The sequence below is a fragment of the Nanorana parkeri genome, unplaced genomic scaffold (assembly GCF_000935625.1).
Source record: "Nanorana parkeri isolate BGI_ZX_2015 unplaced genomic scaffold, ASM93562v1 scaffold83, whole genome shotgun sequence".
Taxonomy (NCBI): Eukaryota; Metazoa; Chordata; class Amphibia; order Anura; family Dicroglossidae; genus Nanorana; species Nanorana parkeri.
The window spans coordinates 2287161-2298672 of record NW_017306351.1 but is presented as its reverse complement, the minus strand read 5'-3'; positions in this window follow the sequence as shown (position 1 = coordinate 2298672).

Here is an 11512-nt window from a genome sequence, read left to right as displayed (position 1 = left end):
GATTCTGGTCCCTTCTAATCTCCAGGGCAGTTAGTTGCTCCTTCTTGGGGTTCTGGCCATTCAATTCCTGCAGCAGATCTTCTGTCTCCTGCTCACAGTAGCAGCATTCTTTCTTTCAGAACACATGCATCCTCCTTTAGAGCACCTCCTGTATATATTGGCTTGAGACCGCCCCTTCCTGCCCCCTTCACGAATAATAAAGTGTCCAGCCACTTCCTTTCTGGCAACTTCCCAGCTAGAATGTTTCTTAACTAGAATCATCCTTCACCTTCTCAAAAGACAGAGAGCATTCTGCCTAGTTACACCGGGAATACTATTTAGTAAAGCAAACACGGATTTGTCCTTCACAGTTAAAAACAAAAAGTGAAAAAATCTTTAGGGCTCATTCACACCTTGGCATCCTGGTGCATGTATTTACATGTGCTGCATTAAGTCAACACACCAAAACATCCCCAAAAATCAGAAGTGCACCATTTTCTGCAATGCAGCACACCACATCACATGGTAGGGCATTACTGTGCATTGCAGTATGCTACACTGCCATGGGAGTGTCACTGAAAAATAATAACACTGCAACTCGCTGTTGCATGTAACATGTACTAATGCGTGTTACCGCAATGCATAGGTGTGAATTGGCCCTTAAGATAACACACAACATTTTTTTTTTTTAAATAGAACCAGCTCTGAAGCACATCTGTGAAACAATAGGATTGATTCAACACAGCTTCAATGGGCTAATTGAATGCTCTACTCCTTTAATCATTCAGCCTTATTGTCTCACTAAGTCTACCCACAACTGCCACATTCACATGTCTTTTTTTTAAAGTTTTTTCAAGTCCTTTCAAAGAAGGCCAAATGTGCCTTTTCTTCAGTCTTTAATACATAAATGCAATGTAAAGCATGGTGAAATATTTGCATAATAATAGTTGTATTCGTTAACAAACGAACAGTGTAAATGACTGTACTTATATCCAACAGATGGGAAGGGCATGAAAAGCAACTGAGTCTTAATTATGAAGGCTCCTGGAGCCTCCTAGTGTAAAGTTGGCCATACATTGTAATATTTTCTTTGTTCAACCTTTGGGCTGAATGAAGAAAATATAACAGATACCTCCATCAACGGTTAACAGTGTCGATCGAGTAATCTCCCGCTGTCTTCGTTGTAATTTGACAGTGGCCGGAGGCTGATTGGCTTCCCGCTCTATTTGCTCTAAGATTTTCCGACCGGCTTCTTCGATCAGCTGATCGAGGGATGCTGGCCGAAAGGGTGCTGACAGTGGCACCCACTGTGCGAATTTCAGTTGGTTTATTAAGAACTGGCTGAAAATCGCATAGTGTATGGCCAGCTTAAGGGAGGCTTGACTGCAGGAAGCATGGTCTAGTTTAAGTGGGTGTAACCTATTCCTGGATATGTAAAGTAGCTCCACGTTATTGGCTGTTTTCCTGTGGGATGATGGGGCAGAGCAAGACTTCCCAGTAAGGCTTCACTGAGGCGTGCTCCTCTGTCCAGAGGACCGTTGACTAGAGGAGAAGTTAAGTATCATTGTCAAAGCTTTGTTGGCGGTCTGACCTTGCCTGCAAAGTCTATAACTCTAATGAGGCTATGCCCTCAAGTTGAACTTTCTGCCAATCTAATGCCTGTCCAGCACTAATGGTAAAGACAGGTTCTACTTTTCTTATTCTTTCCAGGCGCTCACAGCACAGCTGGAACTGGCACTATTTGTTTGGTTATGATTATGGTTATATATATATAATTTTTTAGGTTGGAAAAATTTCAATAAAGCTGTGGCCTTGCCCTTTCCAACATAATTTTTGGTGTCTGTGTCATCTTTTGCTAAGGCTGTATTATTATACAGTATATATATGGGCATGGCTAGACCTATCTCCGCAGTCATGCTCCCTGAGTCAGCATTAGAGTCACCCTGTTGTGCTAAGAGAATCAGGATACATCCATGTGCAAACTAAGAAATGCATCAAATAGCTCATCTCACCTTCTTTCCTACATGTAGACCACAACCACCCATTGTAGAAACTCATCCAAATCTGCAAGCATCAGCATTTTTCATTTACCTGCCCATACATGTAGATGAAGTAATTTCGCACTATGCTTTAGTCTTATTATTATTATTATTATTATGTATCTTTAAATAAAACAAACATTTATTTCACTTCCAGTTAGAATTTACTTCCCTGTGCTATCACAGGTACCCTTCCTTATTTTTCTTTTTTGATATCTTTAAATTTAATATTAAATAGTGACTTTATAAATTAATTATAAATAGAAAATACAACATGCCTCCTTCTTTACTCAGATCAATAAAGATAAATGTTTTCATGACCCAGAATTCCCGGTGGGGCTGTGGAGTTATAGCATTAGAGCAACTTAATGAGAAATGAAAAGACTTAGCTAATGCTCCACATTAGACTATACACAACACTGCTAATTGGCTGTTTTAAGATCATTCAGAACTAATCTTTTTGGGGTTTACGTTTTCAAGCTGCCAGTTTTATCTCCATCTCTGACGCAGCAGATACCAGCAGCTATGTCCCCTAACTTAAGAGGACAGCAAAGATTTGGGAAGTCCTATGGTTTGTTGTCTTTCCAGATTTTGTTTTATTGGCACGCATTGTTCCTGAAAAAAAAAAGAAAAAAAGGTTATTGGATGGAAAAAAATCTATTTCTATATTTGCAATAAATTTCTTATGAAATACTGAAGTATGTTTGTGTTTTATTGAACATTACATGATTATAACATCCAATTAATTAAAGGGCAAGTCCACGTTTGTATCATTTTGTAATATTTTTGCAGTGATCTGACTGCTCTTGGTATTTTAGTTTTCTGGTTGCCATGGGTAATGTGTACATAAGTGGAGACCTGTGTGTTGAGAACAATAGGGCATTTGAAATCTCCCTAACCTGATTATAACAGTCATGCACAGTGCAACTTGGCAGGCTCAGAAGAGAAACAGGGATGTCTAAAGTAGCGTTTGTGTGGTACCGTATCAAAAGCCTTTGAGAAATCCAGATATACCACATCTACCGGCTTACCTCCATCCATATCTCTACTTACCCCCTCATAAAAAGTTAGCAAGTTAGTTAAGACAGGTTTTTAAATATTATGCCAAACCCACATGAAGTGGATAACAGACAATTGTACATATAATAAGCATGGTAGGGTGAAATGTACTGAGAAATATGCATATGTTTAGATGGAATGAAACAGCAAAAGCAGTGGGCCAGTAGGGCCAAAAGGACTATAAAGGTGGTGGGAAGAGACACTTGACAAATAATGTTAGCAATGTAGGGAAGGTGGAGAGGGATCAACAAATATGTGCATGCACCACTAGGCGCCTGCATTGAAGTGTATATTCAGTTTAATTAGGCTACTGAACGGTATGCTTTAAATCAGCCTTTCTGAACTGTGCTGTGGCACCCTGGTGTGCCTTCTGACTTCCTCAAGGGTGCCTCTGATGTGAAGAAGAAACCTGATATGAAAGAGGAGGACTTCGGTGTGAAAGGGGGGCTGTAATGGTAATGGGACTCTCATGTAAAAGGGTTTGGTATGAATTTGGAGGGACCACATGCCATTTTTTTTAGATTAATGGTTTTTACATTTTAGACTGGGTTGCTTTGAGAATTCGCATACTTTTAAAGGGTGTCCTGACTGAAAAAGGGTTGAGAAATGTTGCTTTAAAGGAAAACTTCACAAGAAATGTGATTGGTGTTAGGTTGCTTCCATTAAGACTTTTGTATACCCGTAGTTTATGTTATGGCACCTGTAAGCAAAAACAGACGTGTAGAAGATATAGCTTAAAATTACCCTTTTGAAATGCTCCAAAACCCTCATAATAATACATTTCGAAAAAAAGAAAGATGGAAAATGCACATATTCTCTACCTGAATCCTTTACAGCACATAATTTTTTCCAAACCTGCAGGTACACATAAATAGGTACATTGGTCCATGACAATGATTAAAAACCACATAGTAAATTATCTCAGGAAAGTGGAACACTAATATTTAGAATTTTTTAAAGTTAAGGAGGGAGCTATGGGAACGTTTGAAAAAATATATCCATATTTTATATATTTTTCATTAATTGATGTGGTATTTTTGATAAAACAACTAAAAGAATCCTTTTTATTCCCAAGATCTCAAGTGGCTGAGAAATACATTGTTTTTGCCTCTGGGCTTTTATGTTTTATATGCCAGGTCTACGGTGTGCATTCTTACACTTCAAATGTCCAATATCTGATTTTTTTAACATGGAGTTGTGAGAAAGAAATCAGGATGCCTTAGGGATTATCTAAATAGTTAAATGGATTGCTCAAGAAATATGATCTTAGATTTGTCTAAGTCATAATTAATAGCCGAAACCAGTATTATAAAAACACATTTTAAACAGACTTGTCTCTAATGAACAAAAAACTTTAATCAGTAACCTTATCTGAAGATGGTAAACATACCTTTCAGGCAGCTAAGATACATGTGTTCCATTTCTATACTGAGTCTTTCATTCATGCACATTCTACAAAACCTCTTGGCTCCAAGACCTAGATCTGGACTTATCAAGATTCTGAGAAAACAAAAAAGTTGTTTTTTTACGCATCAGTCATAAACCCTCACCATGTGTATGTGAGAAATCTAGGTAACATATACACAGTGTGTGTGTGTCTATCTATCTATCTATCTATCTATCTATCTATCTATCTATCTATCTATCTATCTATCTATCTATCTATACATACAGGTGAAACTCGAATAATTAGAATATCGTGCAAAGTTCATTTATTTCACTAATGCAACTTAAAAGGTGAAACTAATATATGAGATAGACTCATTACATGCAAAGCAAGATAATTCAAGCCATGATTTGTCATAATTGTGATGATTATGGCTTACAGCTCATGAAAACCCCAAGAACCCCAAATCCACAACCTCAAAAAAGTAGGTTATTACATGCAATCAATAAAACAAGGATTGTACATAGAACAATATCGGACCTCTGAAAAGTACAAGCATGCATATGTACTCAGTACTTGGTTTGGGCCCCTTTTGCAGCACTTACTGCAATTACTTTTGCATGATATTCTAATTATTCGAGTTTCACCTGTATATAGATACAGTGCATTCAGAAAGTATTCAGGCCGCCTTCGCTTTTCTCAATTTTGTTATGTTGCAGCCTGATATTACAGTTGTTAAAAAAATAAATCTCGTTAATCTACACTCAGAACCCCACAATGACAAAGTGAAAACAGAATTTTAGAAATGTCTGTGAATTTATTAAAAAGAAAAAACTGAAATATCGCATGTACTATCAGAGTCTCGAGTCTTTTTGAGTATGACATGACAAGCTTTGCACACCTGGATTGGGGTATTTTCTACCATTCTTCTCTGCAAATCCTCTCAAGCCCAGTCAGGTCGGGTGGAGACCGTCGGTGGACAGCCATTTTCAGGTCTCTCCAGAGATGTTTAATAGGGTTTAACCACTTCAAGACCAGGTGTTTAGACCCCCTTCCTTGCCAGGCCATTTTTCAGTATTCAGCGCTGCGATACTTTGACTGACGTTTATTCCGTCATGCAACGCTGTACTGAAATTAATTTTATACCATTTTTTGGGGACAGATAGAGCTTTATTTTGGTGGTATTTAATCACCACTACGGGTTTTATTTTGTAGTTAATCAGACCAGATAATCTTGTTCCTCAGTCTGAGAGTTCTTCAGGTGCTTTTTTTGCAAACTCCAAACGGGCCTTCATGTATTTTGCACTGAGGAGAGGCTTCCATCTAGCCACTCTGCCATAAAGGCCAGATTGGTGGAGGGCTGCAGTGATGGTTGTCCTTCTGGAACTTTGTCCCATCTCCACATAGGATCTCTGGAGCTCAGTCAGAGTGGCCATCAGGTTCTTGGTCACCTCTCTTACTAAGGCCCTTCTCTCTCAAATGCTCAGTTAGGTTGGGTGACCAGCTGTTGGAAGAGTCCTGGTTGCGCCACTTCTCCATTTGAGAATACAGAGGCCACTGTGCTCTTGGGAACCTTCAATGCAGCAGAATTTTTGTGTAGCCTTCCCCAGTTCTGTGCCTTGCAATAATCCTGTCTCTGAGCTCTGCAGGCAGTTCCTTTGACCTCATGACTTTTGCTCTGATACAGTATGCATTGTCAGCTGTGAGGCTTTCTATCGAGAGGTATGTGCCTTTCCAAACCATGTCCAATCAATTTAATTTACCACTAGTTGTCTCCAATCAAGGTGTAAACATTGCAGCAACAGAGTTCTTCTTTAGTTTATAGCCTGACTGTGCTATCTGGTAGAGCTGTAAAAATTCCATGAAAAGAATGGACATAAATACAAATCCTTTGCCAGGTAAAACATCTCCCATATATGTACAGTATTTCTTCTATGGGTCTGACTTTTTGCTTGAAGGTTATCTTTTTAGTGTTTAATAAAGAATCCTCCATTTAGCAGGTGAATGTGCAGAAACAGACCGGTGTAAATTCACTCTCCTAATAAGTTAACTGTGCAATAAACTTAAAATGGTGGCTTTGCATTATGTTTTGAATGTTACTATGTAACTATGTAACTATGAATGCTTCAGTAGTTGCATTGTGAATGTTCCTATTTTAACTGCAGTTCTATGTTCTCTGACAGATGTTGCCTAACACCATAAAGACTAAATTCATCCAAAACACTTTTTTTTTCTTTCTAAGGGGCTCATTGATAACAAAGATTAGATATTGTTCTCTTTCCGTTATATTTTTCAGGGCTGCACACACCATGGAGTGCAGTCACTGGCCCATTCTTAAAATGTGGGCTGTGGTGCCCCAGAGTTCTCACTTATTACACAGCAGAGAGAGCTCTATGGTGGGTGGAGACAGGTCATGTGACTGGGCTCTCCTCGTGACCTTTTTTTTTCATTTCAAAACATCAAAGATGAAGCTACCTTTCACTAAGGTGGTCATGTGAGGACATTACCCATCAGTGCTATGAATTGTTAGGGGTACAAATCCTCCATCCCTCACAACAGATGCTACAATATTAATAAATAATAAAACAAACAGCATGAAATATGTTTTTTATTTAATACCACTAATGCCACAGGCATGCAAGAGAGGTTCCTCTGCTTTCAGAAGACCCAACAGCTTACAATGTTATGTATGTAGGGGTGTGTCACCTAAAGCTGTGACAACCTGCACTGAAGTTTTCAGGGTTTGTTGTAGTGTTCTATTTTCTCCAGTTGTGTGTGCTCATTGCTGTTTCATATGCCGGACAATGTGAGATTCAGTGTCTGTGTCAGGGATACATCATGGTTACCTTGACCATTGTTAGTTAGCCAATCACTGCTGAGCTTGTCATCAGTGGGTTGGGCTGTAACAAAACTCCTGAGCATGCTTGATGATTGGCTCGTGTTAGTCGGAGGTTCTGCTGCTAGGTGCTGGGATTCTGCCCAGGCCCTCAGGGCCTACCATGTGTTACTGGAATCTTTTGAAAACTTAAAAGGGCCCTCACCCATGCTGACCTGGCTACTACTATGGAGGCCCTGGGGACACTAGAGCACCACTTGAACCTCCACTGGCTCAAGCTGCAGTCATTACCTGGTACAGAGAAGACATAGGAACTTCTGTTGTAATGAAGCTACATCTTCCTGCTGTGTGAGTGGGTGAAGTCTGAGATCCATGCAGGGACAACTAGCTAAAGAAACTTGCCTGGAGACAAGGTTATCTAATTTGGAAGTCCCACTTGTTATACACAAGGACCAGTTGGGTGGTGGCACTGTCATGATAAACTATATTCGGATCCCGTACTCCCACTTTGCAGAGGCTCAGCCTTCAGTTACCACACAAGTGCATGTTATTTCAGTAACATGAAGAGAGGAACATCTAGAGAAGTTTAAAATTAGCGTTACACGTACATAAGAACACATCTGGCAGATCCGAACTTTTGATAATGAAAATTTTCGATGCATCCGAATGTCATTCGGAATGAACATTTGTTGTTAAACGTTAATGTAAAAATTAGACATGTGCACTGCCAAAAAAATCATTTAGTTTAGTTTCATTTTATATTCGGATTTGTGTTATTTCGTTTTTCAGGATTCGGGTGTGAAAGTCAATTCGGATTCGGATTCGGACGAAATTCGGTAGCGAAATTCGAACGTTCGTTTCGTTTTCTGTTCTTATTCGTTTCTTATTTGTTTCGTTCGTTTACAGCAAAGTGACATTTGAGGGGGAAAAAAATATTTTTCTCTTTCTCTAATGTCACTTTGCTCCAACGAACGAAACGAATAAGAAACGAATAAGAACAGAAAACTAAACGAACGTTTGAACTACCGCTACCGAATTTCGGAAATGGAAATTTGGATTCGTTTGCATTTGTTATGTCTGTAATTCGGATACATCCGAATGTCAGAATTTCCGAAAATTCGTCTGAATTTCGATTCAGAACGAAACGAATCGCATATGTCTAGTAAAAATAAAAGAAAGGCATGGAGTCCTTTCTCCTATTGATACCAGACAGGTCTGGTAGGAATTTTAGGGAAAACCCCAAAGCCAAAAAAGCCGCCCCTGGCAATGCACCCTCCACATGTTGAGGGCATGTGGCTTGGACAGGTGCAAGAGGGAGGGGCACATGCTCGCCTCCCCCCCTTTCCTGCTCTGCCAGGCTGCTGCTTGGATCAAGGGATTGGTAAAGGATTTTAGGGGGGTTGGCATTGGGGTCCCCCCTAAAGGGCCTGGTATGAAATTGGGAGGAACCCCACGTTTTGTTTTTCTAATATTGTTTCTGTGGACTGTCAAACTCAAAAAGAACATTTTTTTTTCTAATGTCACTTTGACTGCAACAAAAATGCATTTGTATATACTATTGCATCTGAAATGAATGATAAATTCGGATTTGTCCGACTTCGATTCCAGAACTGAATTGACTTTCAGTCCCGAATCCCGCAAAATGAAATAACAAAAAATGTGAAACTAACCACATTTTTTGCAAGCCCACATGACTAATGGGTAGGTAATCTACAGCACCAAGGACACAGACAACAAACAGGAAACACATTTTATAAAGGTTTTAATGTTTCCTCGCTCTGTTCAAAACCCCTCACTCTCTGTCCAGGTGACTGGCTTCATTGGTCTACAAGGACAAAGCCTCGGAATTGAAAGTAGCTAAATTTTACCAGAATTGGGCCACTAATAAAGGAAAATTGAGCCCTGGGTATTAATTGGCTCCAAATTGCACCAAAATAATTCAAAATTACGAGGGGGATGTGCGATTATGCTACATTATGCCGATGGCGGCTACACTCACCCCTGCCTTTTTCGAAGACTACATCCTCAGAGTCTAGAGCATTTGCAACCAAAAGAACTCTCTACTGAGATTAAGTATTCTAGCAACAGTTGGATGGGAAAGGGAGGTTAGGAAAAGTTTAGACTTTTTAACAAATATACTCAAATGTCATTTTAGAAAAATATTACTCTCTATGTTACAGTAATAACAATTCAGTAGTAGGCTAGAGGCTGTCCCTTGGCCATGAGCCATCTTGTGACAGACACTGACAATGACTCACTACCGCAGTTAGTATAAAAGTAGAGCCCTACTACTATCTGCCTAATATAAACAGTACTTATCCTATTCTTATAGAATACATTCCTATGCTATAACACATCACTATCACTTAAATCCTACTGCAGATGACGTCGCTCCTGTAACAAGAACAAAAGAAGCAGCAACATATATGCCTCACAGTGACATTACCTTAAACCTATTACCTATATACTATGGGTATGTATTAAAGTATATACAAATACATATCCTATCACTAAATTACATCCTAAAGTACAGGAGGCCAGAGCCTGACTCCCAAGAGAGTGAAACTCCGCTCTCACTGCAATTAGTCCTATCTTGAGAAATCCATCCCTAACTATAGAAAATTTGTAGATATGATGATCCATATACCAGCCGGAATATGCTCTGGACACAAAATCCAAGCAATAGATGAGGTACGTTCAGGGGTATAACTAGAAATCACAGGGCCCCATAGCAAAATTTTGTATGGGGCCCTGTGATTGCTAGTAATGCCGCTTGCAGAGCCCACCTGATATACCAAAACAGCCCACCTGAGAGTGACCCCGCAGAGCCCACCATGGACTCTCTATAGCGGGCAGGATCTCAGCAGGCAGATCTGCAGGATCTCAGAGGCGCTGCACACCTCTTTCCTGTCAGCGCTGTCCGCCTGCGTGGTCCCTGGGCCCCGCCTCCTCTTTCGTCCCTGGCCCCCGCCTCCTCTTCTATCGACGGGCCCTGCCTGCTCTTAGGTCGCTGGCCAGTGATGTAAGAGGAGGTGGGGTTGCTCTTAGGTGGGCCCCACCTCCTCCTTCACTGAGAACGCCGGTCTCTTCTGGCACATCTGCTGGCTGTCACTGACACAGCTCCGCAGCGGCTGTGAGGGGAAACGCGCCGCAGCCGCTGCACATATCACTGACAGGTTGTGTTACAGCCGTTGCTGAGCTGTGTCAGTGACAGCCATCACCCTTACATGCCGTAGCGACCCAGACGGCCCACACGGTATCAGAGGGATGCTCTGGCCGTGCCCCCCTGTGCCTGGGCCCCATAGCGGCCGCCTGGCTTGCCTGCGTTCCAGTGCATTTCAGACCAGACAAAATAGGACAAGCAGCATTTTTCTGGTCTGGTCTGGAACAGACTGCGCTGGTGCGAACAGAGGCCAGAAATAGCATAGGGATACATTCGGTTGCATTTTGGGTCCAGAAACAGTCTGGTCTGGTCTGGAGGTAATCTGGATGTGGTGTGAATGGGCCCTTAAAGACTGCTGGGAGAAACTTTGGAAGTGATCTGGTAGAGAGTTCTTACTCCCCAAAAAAATAAAGCACCGATTCTTGGAAAAAGTATTGGGTGAGAAGCAATACTTACTTCACTATACATACTTGCTTGAAGAAGTGGCAAAGTAGTCATTACTAGTGATGGGCCAAACAGGTCTGAGTTTGGTTCGAATTCGAACTTTAGAACATCCAAAAAGTTTGAATTTGAACTCGAACTCAATGCAAGTCAATAGGGGTAGAACTTTCAAAAACAATTGTCCCCTTTAAGAGGGCTTATATGCAAGTTATTGGCCATAAAAAGGGTATGGGGATCCGGGTACTGCCCATGGGGTCATGTGTCAATGAAAACATTTTGAAAAAACAAAACGTTTTTAAAGGAGCAGTGATTTTTACACCACTTAAAGGGTAACCCTTAAACTGCCTGTGAAGTGGTCTGTACAATGTATAGAACCTGCTGCAGCAAAAAGTGACATTTAAAAAAAAGAATTACATTTCAATTTCTGGTAATTGGTTTTCCTTTAATCTTTTAAACAACTGCTTGGGGAGGCAGCCTGTATGGAGAGGCCACATTGTAGGACACTCGGAACAAGGTTAGAGATTTTGGGGATAAATTCTGATACCTCTTTTGCAGACGTTGGATGAAAGTAACAACAGGTGCTTTAAAATTGGGCCTTTGGTGTTGGC